Below are 22652 nucleotides of genomic sequence, written 5' to 3'. Positions count from 1 at the left end.
ACTTGTGAGAACTGCAAAAAATGCTAAATAACACAAGTTCTCTCCTGCCCCCTTCAAGTTACATCGTGCAGTTAGCAGCAGTTAGCAGCTCTGGGTTTAGAGTTTTAACAATAGAGAGAAACTATGCTCACTATTACGAGTCATTTCATGTTTGTAAAACTGTTTGTAAAAAAAAAAATAACAGAAATCTGTTTGTTTAAAAAAAAATCTGAATTGGAAGAAAAACAGGAATCGGTTTCTTTCTTGATTTTCCAGGATCCCTGCTGGGCTGTGGAGGGTTTGTGTGTGTGATCTCCCTCGTTGGTCTGGTTCCAAATCACCTGATTGATTTTGTGTCTGAGCTATAATGCTTTGTGTTGTCTCCTCTAATCTATGTTTTGATTAGACTGAGCCTATCGCCGTGCCCCTGAGTGTGTGGGGAGTGTGTGTGTGTGTTTGTTTAACTGGAACAAAAGCGGGTAATATATGACACTGGTTCTAGTGTGTTTTATGATGTTTGTATATTATGTGCATATGCTTTATTCAATATGTGTATTTCTATTGATCCATTCATTCTGGAACATTCACAGCATTCACACCGTCCATGTGTGGGAAATTATGTGTATTTTGTCTACAGCGTGTTTTGATGATATTTATAGTGCATACAAATTCAACCCATTTGTCATGTTTCATTGTGAACTTTTTTTTTTTTTTTAAATAAAGACATGATACAGAGCAGCAAATCACCAGTAATTTAAACATACAATAGTCTTAAAGGTATTTTTGGGGAAAGTGTGCTTCTAAGCAGTTGAGTAAAATGGTCTAAAAAATGCACATAAGCCATTAGTGGAAAGAAAAAAAACATTCTTCATGTATTAAAATTCTGTTGCATTTTTGATAAAGGATTTCTACCTGTAGAGATGCAAACTGAAGCTTTTAGAATAGTCATAAGTCTCCTGACCTGAAAATTTGCATAGATCATAAACAAGCTGTGCATGCACAATGAGCAAGCAACATCTCAGAACTAAAGGCGAAACAGTGGGTGAAAATATTCAAGCATTTGCAAGCTGGGATTTCTGCAAAAAAAAAAAAAAATTACCTATTCCTGACTCTGTAAGGTGCTCAAACTTTTGTAGAGGCCACATTAACTAGCAATTAATCAGAAAATATTTTATTTTCATTTCTCAGCTCTGACTTTGGTTGTGGCAGGTAGAATCTGAAACAGGAAACAGGAAATACTCCGTAGGGTAGACTGTCCCATTTCAGTACTGCCATCGCAGCCTACCCATCCTTCAAAGGACGTGGTCTACAAAGGTGTGTCCTTCGAAGGATGCAGCCCCTGAATTGAGACACAGCTACAGACACCACAGAGTAAGCAGTGGCCATGCTGTTTGATGGGGGTGAAACCATGGCTGTTCTCAATCTATGTTCTTGTCTGTACTTTTGTTTTCGCGGACTCTGGGGGAAACGTCATCAGCTGCAGCCCAAGTAATGTTCCAATTAGAAGTTTACAGTTAGCCAAGTTCACTAAAAATACCCGGATGTGTTTTTGCTCCTCCAACATTATTGCGGATGCATGGAAGGTGACTTGTGTGGACTTCTTACAGTCCAATAACCCACAATGCACCTCGCAGCAGGAGGAGAAAGTACCTTGCGTTTAAAAAAAAAAAAAAAAAAGTACTGCTGTGTAATAAAATATAGTTTAAAGATGTGGTTTATTAAAAAAGTCCTGAATTCAGCCCCTTTTGTTCTCAGTTTGAGTATTAAAGAGACTCTCTTTTGTACATTTGTAAATTGTGGTTGAGTTGTGCTTTCAGTAAATGTTTAAAATGGCAATTTCTCTTTTCTGTGGTTTTCTTTCTCACAGTTTCACACACCCATACACTCTATTGACCTATTCAGTGTTTATATACCCATTTTATCCCTAGACAAACCAAAGGGCCTGTAATACAGATACATGGACAGCTAATTGACAGTTAATTAAAAAAAAAAACTAAATTAAAATGTAATATAACAGAAATCTGTTTGGGTTGAATTGAGGGTTAAAAAAAACAGGAATCAGTTTCTTTGTCTGGCATGTTGCGCTTACATGTGTTAGGTCTCTGTATGTATAACTTAATAAATATAATAATAATACAAAGTTGCCATTATTTTTGAGGAACTTTCTTTGCCAAAGTGTGTATATCCTTATAAATAAGGGCCTAATCATTAGAGCCAGATAACTAGGCCAGCTTTTAATGTAATCTGGCTTTCAGTCTTTGCAGCTTTGTCAGAAAACATGGCAGGTTAAACTGTGCAAGATCAATTCAAGTTCTTAAACAAGACAAGTCTCTTGTACCTCACCCACTCACTGCTCACAACTGCAAAGCTTTCCACCCTCGTCAGCCCAACAAAATACACACTGTTTGATAGAGATTTATTTATTTTTTATATATTAAAATCACATATACACCCACTAATTAAAACATGAGAGCTGAGGATTCAGGTTTCATATTTTGTTTGCACATTGTTCAGTCCCGCACATACTGAAATGGAGAGAACAGACTGGGAATGAAAATGATGAATGATGAAGCGAAAAACATAAAGCCTGCAGCTGCATGTGGCCACCAGGCAGCCATAACCTACTCCCACCCTCCACATACACCCCCACACCTCTGTTAATGCTCAGTAGTTCACCCTGAAAAGACAGAAGCGAAACCTGCTAGAGGACATACTGATTGCATACTGTAAAGCTGCCTCTATCTGCCTCTGCCACACAGTTTAAGGTGGTGGCACAGGAAAGCAGAACTGAACACACAGTAATCATTTCCAAACCACACACAAACACACAGCCCACTATGCCACCCAGGACTGTTGGCACCCTTGGCCTTGGAGGTTCTTCATCAGAACAGCATTTTTTCTTACACAGTAGATATGAATTAAAGGAAATCTAACATTTCTTTTATTTATTCATCTTCTTATCTGCTTCTTCCTGGTCATGGTTAGGGTGGGTCCAGAGCCCAACCAGTATTACTGGGTACAAAGCATGAAATTCACACCTAGGCCCCCCCCTTTTTTTTTTTTTACAATGGTGGTACACAAAGCAAAATACCTAAAGAAAAGGCAGCACATTCCTCACAGATACAGAACAGACAGGTCCAGGCAGACACACTGCCTAGCAATGAGTAAGGTAAAATAAATCTTTGTATCCCTATAAAAAATAAATAAATAAAAGTATAATTATTAGCATCTACTTGATGAGAAGATTTGTGATGTACCTACTACACTTTAAAACTACTTTAAAATAAAAAAATAAGTTTCTCATATTTACTTTGTTAATGAAGATGTTATTGGCTAACTTTAACTTTAGGTTTAGGTTGAAGAGTAAGTTAAGGCTGAGATGTAGGTATTACAAATAAACTGGATGCTTTTAAACTAACTCAACTTTAATTATAAAGCATTTTAAACAACAACAACAACATCAACAGCGTGCTGTACATAGATAATTTTAAAACATAAAACAAAAAGACAAGATAGAAATAACAGTAAAAAATATTACAAAAACAAATAAAGTTAAAATAAAAAAAAAAAAACTACCAAAGCAAGCACTGAATCACAAACCAATGTTCAACAATATCTGGAAGAACCAAACACTACAATGCAGCGCTAAATTCATAAATACCACTTAAAACTTTACCTTGCAAAAAAAAAAAAAAAGAAGCCTTATTTTAACAAAAAAAATAAAAAACACAAGACGGGCTCAGGTGTGACAAAACAAAAAAATATCTTGGATTCAGACTGCCTGCAATAAAATAAAAGTAAATGTATTTTTACAACTTTTTTATTAGTAATTTTCATATTGTCCCAACTTTTTTCTGATTTTGGTTGTTTACCAGTTCATTTTGACCAATTTATTTGACAACCAGCATCTCAATCAGCACAGCTTTTCCCTCCCCTGGCTTCTCACTAATAATTATTTGGGAATCATGTGAAATGCTAACTAATGTGAGTCAATAAAGAGCACCCAGCGGTCTGAGTCAGAATACGTCTCGAGTGAGTCATGAACTGAGAGCTTATTGCTCAAATTGGTGCACATAAAGTAAACAGAGTGTTACTGGTTTTATTTAATCAGTTTCAGTCAATTACACACTCCCTGACTGACACTCACCCACAGACGTGTTCATTAAACCCACCTCGTAATCGAAACTGAAACATCTCTCTCTCTCTCTCTCTGTCTTCCTCTTTCTCTCTCTTTCCGTCACTCTGTTTGGATCGTAATAAAAACGTTCACACACTTTACGTCGCAGTTGATGTTTTCACATGATGATAGGCAAGTTTTTTTTTATTGGCCTATATAATAACTATACATAATTATTTTTGGTTTTTGTAAAGCATCGGAGTAGAAAACATCACATTAGACATGCATCACACATACACAAGCTTAATTACATTGATATCTTCCACAACTTTAGTCTTCTAGCAGTCTTTGGAGAGCAGAAATTGCTTGATTATGTATTCCAAGTGTTCATCACTCTATATTATAAAGCCCTCAGGTCTGACAACTTTATGTTTAAGTTTACGAGAGGCAATAAAAGAAGAGAGAAAGTCTCAATGCCCTTGTCATCTTAAAGAGAAGCCCATATGGTCTCTGTAAATGTCTGTTTAACTTACAGCCCTCCATCGCCTTCGTGCCACCACACACACATCTGCTTATGCCAGAGCGCAAAGGACCTCCAGCAATCATCAGCCAAAGTCTAGGAGCGGGGCCAACACAGACACACACACACATAGACACACACACTTTATCATCCAGCTCACCGTGAGGAGAAGAAGAAAAAAGAGGTGAAGAATCTCTTCTTGTCATTCCGGTCAGCATTATGGAGTGAGCATGACTAAGGTTATTTTACTCCAAAAACACACACACACACAGATGCTGTAATACACACTGACAAACACATAGTCGGATACACATGATTAAAGCCTTAGCAAAGATATTCAACCTAATCAAGCCCTGTGGCTGACAAGATTAGAATTTTGTTTAAAAAAAAAAATTGAATTTTAATAATACAATTAATTTAAAGTGATAATCAGCAATTCTAGAAAAAAGACTGTTGGTATTTGAACTCAACAGTAGAATAAATGTATCCATTTCTTTAAGAGCTCCGCCCCCAAATGAATAGACGCACAATAGACCACTGAAGTCGTGCGTCATTCTGTAGTCCTTATATAGCTTCCGTGTCTTAGCGTTTTTTTCCCTATGAGAAAAATAAATAGAGTTTTTAAAAACCCACCTCTATCACATTCTGTGGTAAATAAATCTGTTCAGACCTCTGTATGTTTTATTCTGTGTACATTTTACTCCTGAACATCACTGGATCCTCTGAATTATGAGATCGTTTAAGAGTTGTAATGAGAAAAATGCTAACTTTAAGCTAATGCTACAGCGGAGTGAACTGACCTCCCAGCGCAGCTGCAGAGATCAGCAGGAGACTCTTTTCGGCGCAACACCAGAGAACTCCGGCCGTAACTTTACAGCGTATTGAACACAGCTGAGCCAACTAATGAACTCACTGCGCTTACTGAGGAGAGCTGAGAACATCACAGCATAAAATCACTAAAACAGGTCAGTGATACTCCAGAACCAGCTGTAACACGTTTTAACATTTACCCGCTTTATTATGCAGTGAAATAAATGGGTGTTTCTGGTTGGTTGTTGCCTCAGGGCATGTAGGTAGTTGATTAGTTGATTAGTTAGTTGTTAGTTGATTATTTGGGTCAGGTGTTGTAATTAGTATAAACTAATGACTGTAATTAAATGCTAAACCTGCAGGGAAGCGCTGCCAAACTGAGAGCCACTTTCTCTTATTATCTGCCTTTTAAAGCTCCAGACTACACTGCTCAACATTACACTGCTCAACATTACTGAAAGAGTTTTTACCTGTTTAAATGCTTTAATTATCTTCTGTGAAGAAGAAGAATAAGCCAAAACGCGATCTGATCGGAGTTCGCTGTTGTTATGCAGAATCCAGTCCAGGGTAATTTCCAGCCGCTGTGCTGTGACGCCAGTTAAGCATTAGCTTAAAGTTAGCATTTTTCTAATTACTACCCTTAAACGATCTCGAAATTCAGAGGATCCAGTGATATTTAGGAGGTAAATGTACACAGAATAAAACGTACAGGGTTCTGAACAGATATTAATTTACCACAGAATGTGACAGAGGTCAGTTTTTAAAAAGCCTTTTCAAATTTCCCATTTACTTGAACCGCTTAGACACGGAACCCCAAATATGGGCATAAACAACATGACTCCGACTACAAAATGACGACGACTTCAGTGGATTATGGAAATGCAAACAATGAAAGTACAATTCAAACAAATACAATTAGTTATTTAAACTGTTTTGACAAAACTACAGTGACTGAAAAGAGAAGTAATATGATTGTGTCGGCTATGCTCTATGCTAATAAGAAAGGTAACATTAACTAGCATATAGCATTTCACATTATGCACCAATACAAATAAAATCATGAAAAATAAGTGTTAGTTTTTTTTTTTTTTAGATCTTTGTGGACATAATCTCCAAATGTTCCAAACAATGCAAATGTGTACAGAGACAAATGCCATGAAATTACATTAGTCAGAAAACGGTCACTACTATTGCTGCTGCAAAGCTATCAAAAACAGTACAGTACGAACACAATACAGGAAAAAAATCTACTGGATCTCTGAAGCAGCAAAAATTAAGTTATTGTTGCATATTTTTGCCACCTTTTTTAACAGCTCTCATTCTTGGCACTATGTGAAGTTCTGTACATTAGTGTCTTCCATGTTTTTTATTTTTAGCTTCCGTCTTTGTTAGCATGTTGCCAATTTCCAATATAATTTTAATGAAATGCTATTTCCTGCACGTGTATGTATTTTTAACAGGTTGTTAAACATAATTACATAATTTTACCTATTTGAATTTTTATCTATATTAAACACTAAATATTTAAACATTTCAGCTGACATACCAACAAACACAAGATGATTTAAAATTAATTAGCCTGTATACATTATTTGGACTTTTCACTAAAGCACCAAAAAGTGCTTTGCCGGTTTTAGCCAAATACATTTTTTGTCAGTCTGGTTCATTTAGAATTAATTTGTCCAGGTTGCTCGTAATTCTGTATTTAACCCATGTTGCATTCACATGTCAAACCAACAGCACTGTTTTTCATGCCTTTAAAATCAAAGTGGAGTTATGGTCACATACTGGTGACTGATGACTTTATCCTCTGTTAACCTGCAAACAGCACACTGTTTAAACTGGTAGGTAAGTTGTCCTCTGAAGTCAGACACAGAGCTCAATCAATAAACACAGGACCTCTGCTGTATTACTGCATCTGTTATTAGAAAAAAAACCTTTTGTTGTTTTTTGTAAAACCAAAGACATAAAAAAAATATAAGTGACTTTCATGGGCACACAAAAAGTTTTCCCATGAAAGGTTCATTTCTATGAACCAGTGCTGTGCTCTGTTTCTGCCAGTATTTAAGTGTTTAAGTTCAAGGCCATCCCTGGATGCAGTTTGCGCTAGTTGTTGCAGTTGGGTGAAGAATCAACAGAAAATAACTGTTCAGACAAAATCTGAACAAGAATCCTGTTATTTTTTTATTATTACAGACACATTTTGTTAATTTCACTTAAGTGCTGACTTTGATTCATGGATTCAGTGGATCTGACTGATATAAAATGCTTTAACATACCATTAAAGAAATAAAAAAACAAAAAAAGTTTGTTGTGCACATTTTGCTAAATAGTGCCACAGTTACATTTTGGTGACCATAGCTTTTAGAGGTGAAACAAACAAACAAAAAAACACTTGAAACTAGAGATTACTTCATACCTAAATCTGATGTCAGAAATGTTAAACTGAGGTTATGATGTGATGTTTAAAATAGTGAATTATTAGATTTGAAGCTGACTTTTGCATCAAATTGCATGGCATGGTAGAAACTGTACTATGTAACTCCGGTGAAACAAAAGGACAACACTTGTGAGAACTGCCTAATATGTATATACAATATACTTTTAAATACAAGGGGTGAACACTGAAACTGAAACACCTGTCATTTTAGTGTGGGAGGTTTCATGGCTAAATTGTAGCAGCTTGGTGTCCAATCTTCATTAATTGCACATTATTGCACCAGTAAGAGCAGAGTGTGAAGGTTCAATTAGCAGGGTAAGAGCACAGTGTTGCTCAAAATATTGCAATGCACACAACATTATGGGTGACATACCAGAGTTCAAAAGAGGACAAATTGATGGTGCACGTCTTGCTGGTGCATCTTTGACCAAGACAGCAAGTCTTTGTGATGTATCAAGAGCCACGGTATCCAGGGTAATGTCAGCATACCACCAAGAAGGACGAACCACATCCAACAGGATTAACTGTGGATGCAAGAGGAAGCTGTCTGAAAGGGCTGCCCAAATCACGGCTGAATTCAATGTGCACCTCAACTCTTCTGTTTCCACCAGAACTGTCCGTCGGGACAATAAATTATTGTGGTATAAAACCAGGTGTTTCAGTTTCATTGCCCAACCCCTGTACATGTGATTATGCTGTTTTAAATTAAATCAGTGCATGTGATTAAGAGAATGACATCACAAGCCTTTTGCACCCAAAGGATCCACAAAACCTACATTCTTCTTCCTTTGTCCCATTGCGGGAGCACAGTGCCAAAAGACACGGTCACAGATTAACTGGCCATGGCCACTGCACTTTACTGACATGCTGCCCCACCACATTAATCAAACACAAGCAGTCTTCCACAGCAAGAGTACCTCTGCAGCTGGGTGAGACACATGTCCCTGCCACTGTTTAAAACGAAGAGCAATAACTGATCTTTTCTACAAAGATTACTTGAGACCTTTGGCCAAATACATGAAATTAAATAAAAAAAAAGTAACATTAATCCAGATAACATTCCGTAGAACTCGCTGCTATCACCAGTAATGACAAAAAGCCTGTCATAATACGCATTACAGTGGGATTGGTGCTGAAGTAGATAACACCGGAAACATGCAAAAAAGAGCTCTTTATTGCGAAGCCAGCCAGAAATCCTCACCGAATTAAATACATGAATCAAAAGACGCAATGATTCACATGCAGTGACTCACTGAGCATGTCTAACACACGCAGAACACAGGCAAGGTCACTAAACACAGCTTTCTTCTTAGTGAAGTTATTCACAAAATATATGTGAATATATGAGAACATGCCAGAAAGGCCTCTAAAGGCATAAAATGGCAAAATAAGAAATATTCATTCCTCCCAACTTATATAACATTTGAATTGTATTCCTTTTTGTGATTATCATTTTTATAGTTCTTTAAAACCATCAGATTCTAAGATTCTAAGATTCTGATAAGTTTCTGTGAATGGGGAAAGGAAACTTTATCAGATTAACATTTTTGCCATTTATAACTGCTAAAAAATATTTTTATTATCATATTAATCTAGACAAACTCCTGGGCTTCAAAGTGGCACAGCTGTCTAAGTGCTGCCAGTATCAATGTGATACAAAGTCACACCTTAGCACTTGTCTCTCTTGTATTTTTACTGTCTTTGTTTTTTCCTGTTCCTGTTCAGCCTGTTTTGTTTTATTTTCCCATGTGCTCTAAAGCATATCACTCTGTTTTGTTGTTGTCTTGTCTATGCCTTAGGCCTCGCCCTGTCATCAGTGGTCGTTTGTAACCCTGCCCCCTTATTATCTGTCCCAGGTGTTCCCAGTATCGCAGTGTATATAGAGCCCCCTTTGTTTCAGGGTTTTTTTTTTTTTTTGTTTTGTCTTTTGAGTGCTTTATATGCTGTTGTTAGATCTGGGAGTTTGTTTGTCATCCTTGCCTATACTCATTTGTTTCTTTATTTGTTTTCTTTTTTCCTTAATCTAGTTGACCCTGTCTAGTTTTCCTAGTCTTGTTTTTTTTTTTTTTTTTTTGTTAGTTTTGTTTTTGAGTTATCTTAGTCTTATTAATTTGGTTTGCGTTTTCCTTATTGTGTTTGCTTTATATTGTTTTTATATTAGATTTTTGTTTATGTCCACCTTCTAATCCCTTTACATATGTGACACCTAGGTTGGGTACTTTGTGTGAAACAACAGGAAATGACTATATTGGAGGGATATTGATATATAGGGATATAAATTAAATTCAATTAGTGCATCACATTTATTCACATTACTAAAACCAACCGATTAAAAGTAAGCTGCTATTCTGTACAAATAATTTTCCACCCTCCCCTATTTGCTCTCCACTTTCTTTATTTTAATGGAGAATTGACCTTCCTGCATTTGGTCAGATTCTGTTCAGTATGCAGTCTCCTGCCCGTCTCTCCCTCAACTACACAAAGGTCGACATACATCGATCTGTCATACAGTTCAGCAGCGGTGCTTCTTTTCTTTTATCTGCATGGCTTCACTGCTTCTGCTCAGCTGGTCACCTGAGGACAGTCAATATTTTACTGCAAATTATGGCACCTTCTCATTACTCAAACGTCCCATTCTCAACTGCTAGCTGAAATAATGACTGCTGGTTTACTGTAGTGCGAGGAGGGAAATTGTGTGTTTGTGTGAGAGAGAAAAAAAGGGAGGGAGAGAAACAAGAAGAGAGGGAGAAAATGCAGGAGGTGCGAGGACTGGAATTGGAGTTGTCAGTGAGGGGAATGACTCATTGATTTTTTGGTAATACTCAGGATACCATTCACCCGCAAAGAGTCACCAGCACTTCACAAAAGGTCATCATCATTAATAAAGATGTGGATTTCCATTGATTGAGCTGGCATCGTTTCCCATGTGTTCATGCTAGCTGTGTGAAATGTTTGTTTTTTTTTCTCTTCTCAACTATAGACTGAACTATCTTTCTCCTGCTGCATCTCTATACATCTGTAAGCCTTAAAATATACACACTCTAGAAGCTTACGCTGCTTATTCCAACCTTACACCAAATTATTCTCAAGCGATTTCACTGTTGCAGACACATTTACAGTGTCTGCATAAAATCATGAGTGTAAAGTAGTTTAGGATTGAAGGTTTTAGTGAGTCTTTTTCTCGTCCTGGTGTTCAGATAAAATTAACGGTGTCTTGTCTTGTCTTTTACTTTTTGGCTGTTTTTTTTACCAAAAGGTGCTTTTGTTTCTGCTCCATTGATGAACAGCTTCTTTTCCTAGTAAACTCCACCAAAAGATTAATGGGAAATAATCTCAGGAAGAATCTAGTTGCAGTCTTGCCTATAGTGACCCCGCAAGATCTTAGCCTGTGGCTAAAAAGTCTGTAACTCGTCTTTGGATCTGAGAGGGTGTCAGACTTTTGTCTATTAAGTCTTTTCAAAGTAGTCTAGTGTATGGTTATCATTACATTATCAACCATTACCTTTATACACTTATTACAGTTATATTTAAAATGTAAAAAACCAAGAAACCTAAATAGAAAAATCAATCCTTACTTTTTGGGTTACAAACTACCACAGAGTGCCCTATAAATCTTGTTAATCCCAAAATTGGCTGTTACGATGCCGCTTAATATCTTTGTGGCGGGGTCGTGAAATCAATAACATGGCATTTTGAATAAAACCATTTAAATTAAATAAAAGGCAAGGGAAAATGTAAAAAAAAGCAAGCTAACAAACAACACATTAAAATGTCAGCACACACAGCAAAATATACAGTCCTCAGGATGGTGTTTTTTCCGCCTTTTTTATTCACCTCTAGGCAGAGCAGGAGACAGGACCTAGGACAGCACCACCTAGGGACATGGAGGTAAACAGGCAGTGACAGAGAAAAGACACAGAAAATAGTGTCCTATTGTCCTGTTTATTATTTTTTTTAAATATTATTAGAACAGAATATTCTTGAACAGTTTGATGAGTGGTGGGAGAGATATTTGAGACCAGTGTGCATGTTGGGAAGAGAATTTTCATGGTGGGGAGTAAATGGAAGTTTAAAAAAAAAAAAATGTGGAGGGAATAATTTAAAATATTGTGAATAGTGGTGAAAACATTCTGTAACAGTGTGAATTGTGGGTAAAACATTGTGGAACAATGTCAGTGTCTGTAAGAACATTATTATATTACTGCAGTTTAAATAGTGTAATAGGGTAATATTCTGAGAACATTGCATCTTGAAGTAAACTCTGTATTTACATTTATGATGGTCCTCTTCATTGTAGACTTATGTAATGTAATGTAATGCTTACCTCATTTAAAGTGTTTTAGACTTCACTAGATGATGTGAAAAGATTTTTTTTATATACAAAAGAACAGTGATTAGATTAGATTATTAAATCCAGTTGTCTTTTGTGGTTCTTCAGGTGTTGCTGAGCAGACCAGTACATTCCATCATTTTAAAAATGTACCAAATTGTTGGTTTGGCCACCCTGAATTTTTTTTTGCTATCTCTCTGATAGGACATTTTTAGTTTGTTTTGTTTTCAGCCTAACGATAACTTTCTTTACTTGAATTGACTTTTTGGACTGTACACTGACTTTCTCTGAACAGCCGGCAAATGCATATTCAACACTTGGTATCAACTTCAGACCTACTATGTTCTTCATTTGATAGAATATTGAGGGAACTGTCCACACCTAACCAGGAATGAAAATTATCAGTTTATTATACAATTCCTTTTGAGGGACTTTGCAAACAGTGTACAGTTGTTCCTTAGCAATTAAAGGCTGACATATATTTACATAAACAAGCATAAATAAACATCGCCATAATCAGTCAAATTATGCAAAAGTTTGTGCACATACATTAACTAAGAAAGAATCTGTTCACAATTCACAATATATTTTCAATAATTGATGCATGTGTATGTGTGAAAAACAGTCTTTGATAGTGAAAATAAGCGAGCGGGTTTTATATTTTTGAGTTTACATGTCTTATTATGTCTAATTTTGTGAGATTATTGGCAGGTTGCGGAGCAAAAATAAAATTTTTGACTGATTAATGACTGATACTGATTATCCGATTATTCAAATACATGTAAACGCATTGATTGAATTACTGACAGACTGCATTTTTCTGCAGTAATCAAATAATAAAGTGCATGTAAATGCCCTCATAGACAAGTATATCTGAATACTTCAGTGGAGATAGGTGCCTTTCCTCATAGATTATCTCTGAAATCTTTTCAGGAGGAAAATGTTTTTTTACACCGCAGGACTGCAGGCCAGAGATGTCAGAGCTTCACATCCTTATTAGGCCCTACAGGTCCAATTCTTTATGACATATCACCTCATCTGCCAGGTACAAGCCTTCCACCCCCTCTCGCTCCCTCTTCCTCTCTCTCTCTATTTCTCTTCCCCCCATTTTTCTCTAAAGCATTTTGCTAATAATGTCGAAATATGTCGATTCTAAGGGCCATAATACAGTACATTTTCTTCTGTATGTTAGATGTCGCTCCTGTTTCCTCAGGGTGATGTCAGGGCGTAGTAATTCAGCAATGTACTTCCATTTATGTGTTCGCCAGTGGCCACACTAAGCACACATAAAAGAGTACATATAGCTGATGTTGAAAACAAGAGAGACATTTTCCAATTTGCCAGCAAGAAAAGTATAAATTTCACCTTTAATTAAAATGACCACAGCACAAAGGGCATATCACTGAGATGCCCTCATGCTCCCCTTTAACATAAAAGCTTGCTGCCATTCATGCACAGCATATATATGTACGTACACCGAGGCCTAAATATCTCCCAGAGTCTTACAGGCCCTCTTCATGAAATCTCTAAGCTGGGCTGCATTCTAATTCCACAGCACTTCACGGTTTTCAGCTGCCCGCTGATAAGAGCTGCTTTACAAGCCTGTCACACACCAGAGAAATATTCCTTCTGTTGCATATAAAATACACACAAACGCACACATGCAGACACACACGAACACTGAGGTGTGGTGTGGTCTCTTCACTGCAGCTGGAGCTGGCTGAAATATTATATATCGCCATATAAGATACATTCTAACAGAATCTTACAAGTAATTGAATGGCTGATTCGACCATCGATCAGACACATGTAGCACATTAATGAACCTGGATATAATACAGTGCTTTCGTATGTTGTGTATCTGTTGTGATTCATACTATGGCTCCATTTACACATGGTCACTAAGTCTGGATAAGACCAAGCCACATAAAAACACAAGTGTGAACGCATCGAAAACACATTTAAAACAGGTACAAATTCTAGTCACTCAAACCACTTTAGGGTGTGGTCTAAGAAGCATCTGAGAACCCATCCATCTCTTCAAGATGCATTTAATAACTAAAAAAACAACAAATACCATCCAAACACTAGTAATACCTTACACACCACAAGCAAATTTGTATATTCTGTCCAATACAGCAGTCAGATTTCCTCCATCTAACTGGAGATGTATTTGACTACCAAGTGTAAATGCATGCGGCTAAAAGAAATCTTAACAGGATGCAAACCAGATACTAGTCACAGATACCATATATAGCCATATATGAGACATTCTACCAAGACTTTAGGTGGGAAAAATGTGGATAGAATATGGACAATGTAAAGTATGGGAAACACATACAGTATTGTGCCATCTTCTTCTTGCTTTTATACCTACTGTCTATTTTATGAGCTTTATTTAGCATACATTACAAACTGTATTACAGACTGTAGTCCATCTGTTTCTCTGTATAGCCTAATCTGTTAACCTCCATTCACCCTCTTCTTTAATGGTCAGGACCCCACAGGACCACCACAGAGGAATCTAACAGCCTCTCTTGTTCATTGCCTAGAGGCAGGACTGGAGTGTTTTCCAGCACAGTTGTAATAGCACTGGTCTTACAGTCTCTTGCCTTATTTTGATAAAATGGCATTTGTGAAAATGCTTAGCTTTGGATCCATGTGATATTTACAACTGTGATTAGAACATTTTTAAACTCTCAAACTCTAAGTAATAAAGTAAACTGGGGCCAGCAAAAAAAACTTGTTTACTTTCAAGAGTAAGATTATTTATCAATTATCAAATGAATCCACCGAGACTGTAGAGGAATTTAATCCCCGGTTAGCAGCCCTAGCCAATCCCGATTAGCAGCCCTAGCCAATCCCGATTAGCAGCCCTAGCTAGCCGCGGATAGCAGTGCAAGCCAGCCACAGATAGCAGTGCAAGCCAGCCCCTGGTTAGCAGCACTAGACAGCTGCAATTAGCAGCGCTAACCAGCTGTGGTTAGCAGCACTAACCAGCTGCGGTTAGCAGCGATAGCCAGCCATGGTTAGCAGCCCTAGCCAGCCCCGATTAGCAGCCCTAGCCAATCCCGATTAGCAGCCCTAGCCAGCCCCGGATAGCAGAGCTAGCCAGCCACAGATAGCAGTGCAAGCCAGCCCCTGGTTAGCAGCACTAGACAGCAGTGGTTAGCAGTGCTAGCCAGCCACGGTTAGCAGCCCTAGCCAGCCCCAGTTAGCAGTGCTAGCCAGCCACAAATATCAGTGCTAGCCAGCCATGGTTAGAAGTGCTAGACAGCCTCAGTTAGCAGTGCTAGCCAGTCGCACATATCAGTGCTAGCCAGCCATGGATAGCAGTGCTAGCCAGCCCTGATTAGCAGTGCTAGCCAGCCCTGATTAAAGGATTTTAAGTCCGAAAAATACTGTATTCCTGATCAATTCAGGAATCTTGAGTATCAAGGTTATGTATGGATATAATACATGAAATGGCAGTGTAAACACTCCCAAGACACATTAAAACAGATAAACAGACAAACCTAATACCTCAAACCACTTTACCAGACGTGCAAATCTTATCAGGATTTAATCAAAATACTAGTACAATTAACCAAACAGGTCATATACAGTTATGTAACCGGTAGAAGGCCATGAAAGCATTGCCAAGCTTAAAATTAATCTACACTTGACATTAAGATGATAATTCTGTTTTTAAGCCGTTGTATATTTTATAAAATTGTTTTAAAATTCACATTAAATGGAAATGTGGTGTCAAGCTGCAGTCCAACAGCAAACATAATTAATACACTAAAACACACACACACACACACACACACAATAAAAGCATTGTGTTCCAGTTTTCCACAAAAGAATTAAAAGACAGTTGAGTTGACAGTAGGAAACAGGAATTGTGTGTTTCGCTGATGAGGTCATGCATGGTGGTGCACTGTCAGATAAGGCTTACCATTTAAATAGAAAAATTAGTTTGTCTCAGTCCTGTTCTCACGCTTCTTGATCAATCATTGAAGCTCTAAATTTATCACAATAAAACTCTAAAAATACACTCTTTGTCGTTCGCTCTTAACAGTGAATTTAACGTGTTGAGAAATGAATTGCTTGCCAGTCATTTTAAGTGAGAGCGTGACAAATTCAGGTATTTTATATGCGACGTTCTCCCTCTGCCCTCTTCATCAGCCCTTTACCTCCAGCACTTTAACACTTCACAGATTCTGTCAGAAACTAACGCTCACACCCACACACATTTCCATCAGAGAGCTCCATATACCAAATGTGCTGTCAGATCAATGGCAGACATATTAGTGAGCTGTCAGAGAGGACTGAAAAGAGAATGACACCATTTAGTTATTAAAAGCAAAACGTTTTGCACACACACACAAACAAACTCACATCACCGCATTCCCACTAAGACCATCTATCATTCTACACAAACATACGGAGATTTACTGAAACACATACTTATGCACACTGAGAGCCATCACTATCACCATCACCGTGACCTGAAACTATGCCTCTTCACACATGTTTAGGCATTTAGCATGGAGATCATGGCCTCTGTGATTTGAATTTCAAACATGTTCACAGTCATGGCTCTTGCAGAGAATATGAAATACCAATGAAAACCTTCATGGTTCTGTACATTTTGTTTCATTTCAACCTGCTTAAGTACAAGTGTAAATATCAGAAAGAACATCTCCTGTAGCACCAAGCAAAAATACAAGAAATTACATGTATATAAGCATGGTATGAATTTTGAAAGGGGGACAGTTTTTTTAGTATTTTACCTACACTCTTATATGTTTGAGTAAAATGAACATTGTTGTTTTATTCCATAAACTACAGACAACATTCCTCCCAAATTCCAAATAAAAACATTGTCATTTAGAGCATTTATTTGCAGAAAATGAGAAATGGCTGAAATAACAAAAAAGATGCAGAGCTTTCAGACCTCAAATAATGCAAAGAAAACAAGTTCATGTTCATAAAGTTTTAAGAGTTAAGAAATCAATATTTGGTGGAATAACCCTGGTTTTTAATCACAGTTTAATTCATCTTGGCATGTTCTCCTTCACCAGTCTTACACACTGCTTTTGGATAACTTTATGCCACTCCTGGTGCAAAACAATCAAGCAGTTCAGCTTGGTTTGATGGCTTGTGATCATTCATCTTCCTCTTGATTATATTACATAGTTTTTTTAATTTGGTAAAATCAAAGAAACACATGCATTTTAAGTGGTCTCTTATTTTTTTCCAGAGCTGTATTATACCTTATATACGTAAGAGTATGTCTATGGGCTACACAAAACATGTTCATGAAGTTCTTTGAACAAAATTACTCTCACATAAAAAGATCTTACCAGCTCTATACTTTCCAGTTTCTGTCCATTTCAGAATGAGCCGCTTAAGGGCTTTGTCACTTTTATGCAAATAAACAGTTGCTGGCCAATGTGCGTATACGCTAAGTGTTCACCACAGGGTAGGCAAAACAAAGGCTTAACTGTGGCAGAAGCACAAAACTCATTATTTGAAAATACTTACAACTTTTTAATCTGCTGACTTTTTTACAGGGATCCACCCTGACTTGCCATAGATCCCTCCATCAAACAAAGTCTGCTGGCTAATCCTGTTTTGTACTGTCTGAGGTTCTTAACCAAAATGAACGAAATGGCATTTCTTCAACTGATCTAGTGGGTGAGACTCGGGTGGGGGTTCAGGGGTGAGGGGTGGTGCCAGAGTGGTTCTATGCTGGTTTTCTACTGTGAAGTCAAAGAAGAGAGACATCCAAACGGCTCATAGAAGCAAATGATTCCTGACACCAAACTCTTTTAACTGACTCACAGAAAACAGATGGATGAGCTGGGTGTACTGGGAATATATCATAGAAGGCATTGCCAATTTTCAGTTTTATTACCTCACAGTGGGAGGTAATGATTGTGACCGGCAGTGTCTTCCTAGAACTGTCCATACAAACAGACAAGCATCTCTGTCAGAAATTACAATCTCAGACCCCACACACACATATCCCACAGGTCAGTGTAGAATTCTTTGCTTCCATGGGACATGGCAAAAGTCATGGGATTCAGTATTAGTTCCTGTCCCTTGACATGCGGCATCTGAGTGTTTACGACAATTAAGACGTAGCATTAGGAAACAGGAAGAGTAAGTAAACGGGGAACGGTTCGAGAAATAAAATCCTTTCCCTATGGTGGAGCTGTGTAATATACACATCTGAGCTACACACTACAGGAGGCTTGTGTTAGGAAATTGGTTCTGAGGCTCCAATTATATTTGAAATTACATTCAAATTGAGAATAATGGAAAGTCCCCCCAGTTTAAAGACTATAGGGGGCCTAGGGGAAAGAATTAAATAAACTAAACTGTGGGACAACTCTAAATAAAGTAGCAAAAAATCCCCGGAAGGAGTGTGCTGTGTCTATACGCATACAAATCCATGCATACGTTTTTAAGCGATCGTTTTATTAGTGTACACACAAGAGACAGGAATATGAATATGAATATAACACTGTTAATACCTCTGTCTCATTAATAAGCATGAAACATGCTAAGCTGCAAATTTCGCCTAATTACTAGCTAAGAATTTAATAAAAATATGAAGGAATTATAAAGCTCATAAAATGAGTTAAATGTATCTATTTAATTGGATGTACATGTACATTATATAATTACAGACTGTTGTGCTCGTTTCACAGACTGTAGTCTGTAGTTCTGTTTCTCTGCATACTTTTTATCCTCCTTTCACCATGTTCTTCAATGTTCAGGACCCTACAGGACCACCAGTACATTGTGTGGTGGGTCATTCTCAGCACTGCAGTGACACTGAAATGGTGGTGGTGTCTTATGTCTTAGGGTGTGCTGTGCTGGTACGAATGGATCAGACACAGCAGTGCTGTTGGAGTTTTTAACCTATTACACTATGCCTTGACCCCTGTATGGGCTACAGGTGTAGGTGATACAAAACCTTTTTTTTTGCAGTAGAATAACTGCATTTTGAAAATTTGAGGTTTGAGATGCCTGTTTTCTCTCTATTTTACTTAATAATTTCAGATCAGAAACAGGAATCGACCCAAAAAAAAAAGGCCTGGAGGCTATGAACTGTTTGATTTGTATTCAGGATTTCAAAATAAAGTTTAGGAAAGAGACAATTTTAGGATTTTATTCATCATATTTTGACATTAGCAAATTTACTTGACTATTTGCCTATACTTTCTAATACGACTACAAATTGTGATTTTCAGTAATGTTCCTTATTAAACATGAAAGCTTTTTATGTAATGCTTGAATAGAAATCCACAAGATGTAGAGGTGTCAGGCAGAAAATCCTGGCCTGTTAAGGGGTTACACACTGTGTCCACTTACCGTCCACTTTCTATTAGACTCTCCTACCAAGTTGGTCCACCTTGTAGATGTAGATTGCTGTTGCTGCACGGTTGTGTTGGTCATCCTCTAGTCCTTTGTCAGTGATCACTGGATGCTGCCAACAGGATTCTGTCGGTTGGATGTTTCTGGTTGCTTAACTATTCTCAGTTCAGCAGTGACACTGAGGTGTTTAAAAACTACAGCAGCACTGCTGTGTCTGATTTACTCAAAGAATACCAATATTACCTGCATTGTGGTGGTCCCACCACAACAACTAACAAAGTATGTAAGCAGCGGATGTACTAAAGTCTGTAATTAAAGAACTATAACATGCTCCTAGATGCCCAATAAAGCTGATCAGATGGACGGTGAGTGAAGGAACAAAAAGATGGTAGAATACTGTGATGTGACTTTGTGCGTATATGCACTCTGCAAAAGGCCGCATACAGTACCTGTATTCCTGGACTCTCCTTGGTATAATGCATCTAAATCAAAGAGCAGTATCATGAAACCCTGAGCAGCTTGCCTGCTTTTTCTCATTTCTCATAGGAGCTCTACGTGTGACTAGAAACGTACTTATAGTAAAGAGCAGGATAAAAAAAAATGGAAATGGATTTTTGGACTACATGCTTGCTACACACAGACCGTAGACATGACGTGATGAGTGCAAAAGGTAATAGAGAGATGTGTACTGTGTGTATAAGCAGCACAGAGCCTGGATAGTCTCTGGTCAACACAGTGCGGCTCCAGCTAGCTGCTGGAAATCTTCAATACAGCAGTTTTGTGTGTTGTATAAATGAATGGACTTTTTCTTGAATTGGAAAATGGCCCAGTTTAAAATGATTCAATATGCCCATTTTATTTTGAGTGCAAACTTCAAAACTTCAAAAGAAAATGTACTACTCCTGAAATTTGGAATGAATACAACTTGCATTTATTTAGATGAAAAAAACAGGTTTATTTAAAAGCATTCCAAATATACACAATATATCATTGCATTCCATCTGCATAAATATTTCTGCAATATTCACAACATATTCAAGTCAACAGCAGGTCAAACCACAATGAACATTAGTTTGGATGAGGAGACACATATGTTTTCGGACATTTCCACAGAGTGCCTCTAAAAGAAAGAACCCAAACGATGAATTAATGAGAATTACTCAAAATCTCTTGTTTAACAAGCAGCAGTTGCTCACTTCAGTTCAATTATTCATTTTTTCGTTTATATATATATATATATATATATATATATATATATATATATATATATATATATATATATATATATATATATATATATATAGGACTTGCAGAGCAGATTTGAGAGCAAGACAAAATATATGCTAATTAATTCCAGTTCTATTGAAGGTGCTTTGATTGGCAAAACAAAGAAAAACCCGCACTCCTAAAGGGTGCTGTCAATATGACACGTACCTGGGTAATGGTTCAATATACTGCCATAGTACTGTAAGCAACCTGACATATTGTGATTCATTTTTTAGGCAAAAAGTCACAGTAGAAAAAAATGAGAAAAGTTTACTTTCTATGCAGTTAGAATATGCAGTGTGATGTGAAGACAGACAAGTACAACATTGCTATCTAGTAATATGGTTTAAACAAAATACAGATTATGGTATATGTGAACCAGGACTCTTAACCAGGAAGAGGTTTTCTGAAAGATGTTTTGATATTTTGACATAGGGTGAATTATTAAGGGTGTTTGAAACATAAGGTCAAACGGGAGAGGTTTATTGAAGGGGAAAAAAAAAAGATTTTTTTTTTTTTTGCTGGTCTCAAATAGCATATCCTCTATTACAGAAATGCATAATTTGTTTGGCTATTCTGTCTCTGTAATGGCAAAACAGCTCAAAAACTCTTACGTTTACTCTCCTATCACCCTTAATTTACCCTACACTGATTTGTTGAAAAATTATTTATAGAAAACATTCAGATGTTTTCAGAAGATCCCTAGGCTACTCATATATGTACATCTTCATTTAAGATGTACATCTAGTTATCTAGTTAAATAGTTGGTTACTCTGATCCTTTTATTACATCGTAAAAAAAAATAGAATACATACATCATATAGCCCAAAACCTGCAAATCAATCATCTGTTTTTTAGAATAGATACAATGTCAAAAATCATAACATCACAATATTCAAGTAAATTTATATTTTCTTAAGCTCTATTCGGACGGGATTAGTTTCTCAGGGGGACGTCTGTGAAAAATATTTCACACTTCTACTCAGAAATAAAACTCTTGCATCCAGGCTACAGTTAAAAAACAGGAGGACCAGTGAGTTTTTGCTTTTCTCGTTCACATGAAATCTCGTTCACATGAAATCATGTTCAGTAGCTCCTCCATTTCCAATTACTGTTGAGTTTACGTGGATCTCTGTGGAAACGCATGCCCAAAGCGTAATTATGGTGCGTGGCAGTGGACAAAAAAACATTTTATTAATTGCGAGGTGGCGAAACTCAGAGATGTGGATCCGGACAGGAATAAAATTTCAAGAGAATCAAGGAGTTCAGCGGAAAAAAGCAGGCAATGCCTGTAATTTTCTCAGAGGACGTCTGAGAAAAACACATAAATGGTTGTTCCGGATAGGAATAAAATCACAGAGGACCCCCCATAAAAGAGAAAATTACCCCAGGACCCCCTGAGAAACGAATCCCGTCTGGACAGGGCTATACACTGCTTGTTATTTAGACCTTTTTAACTGATATACCCCCACTGCTCATCTCAAATAAGAATTCCTGAATGTTTGAATCGTTAAACCCAGCTTTAACACAAATGTAAGCTAATTTAAGGCACCAGAGCAAGAAAAGCAACAGAATAACACATTCGCACATATAGAGAGAACAGCATTAAGACAACTAAGTGCTCCACAATGTTCAGCATACAACAGCCTGGCATCACCTTATCTGCAGGGAAGGGCTTTAAACGGAACAGCAGTAAAATGTATGTAAACAGCAGAACAAGGGTTCGAGATGATAGCGTACAAAAGAAGGCCACTCCGGGACCGGCTGAGACATAAGCTGGTTCAGACAGAATATTGAGATGCGTACGTGATTAAAG

Source organism: Astyanax mexicanus, chromosome 7 (genome assembly GCF_023375975.1).
Source record: "Astyanax mexicanus isolate ESR-SI-001 chromosome 7, AstMex3_surface, whole genome shotgun sequence".
Classification (NCBI taxonomy): Eukaryota; Metazoa; Chordata; class Actinopteri; order Characiformes; family Acestrorhamphidae; genus Astyanax; species Astyanax mexicanus.
This window is presented reverse-complemented; position numbering follows the sequence as displayed.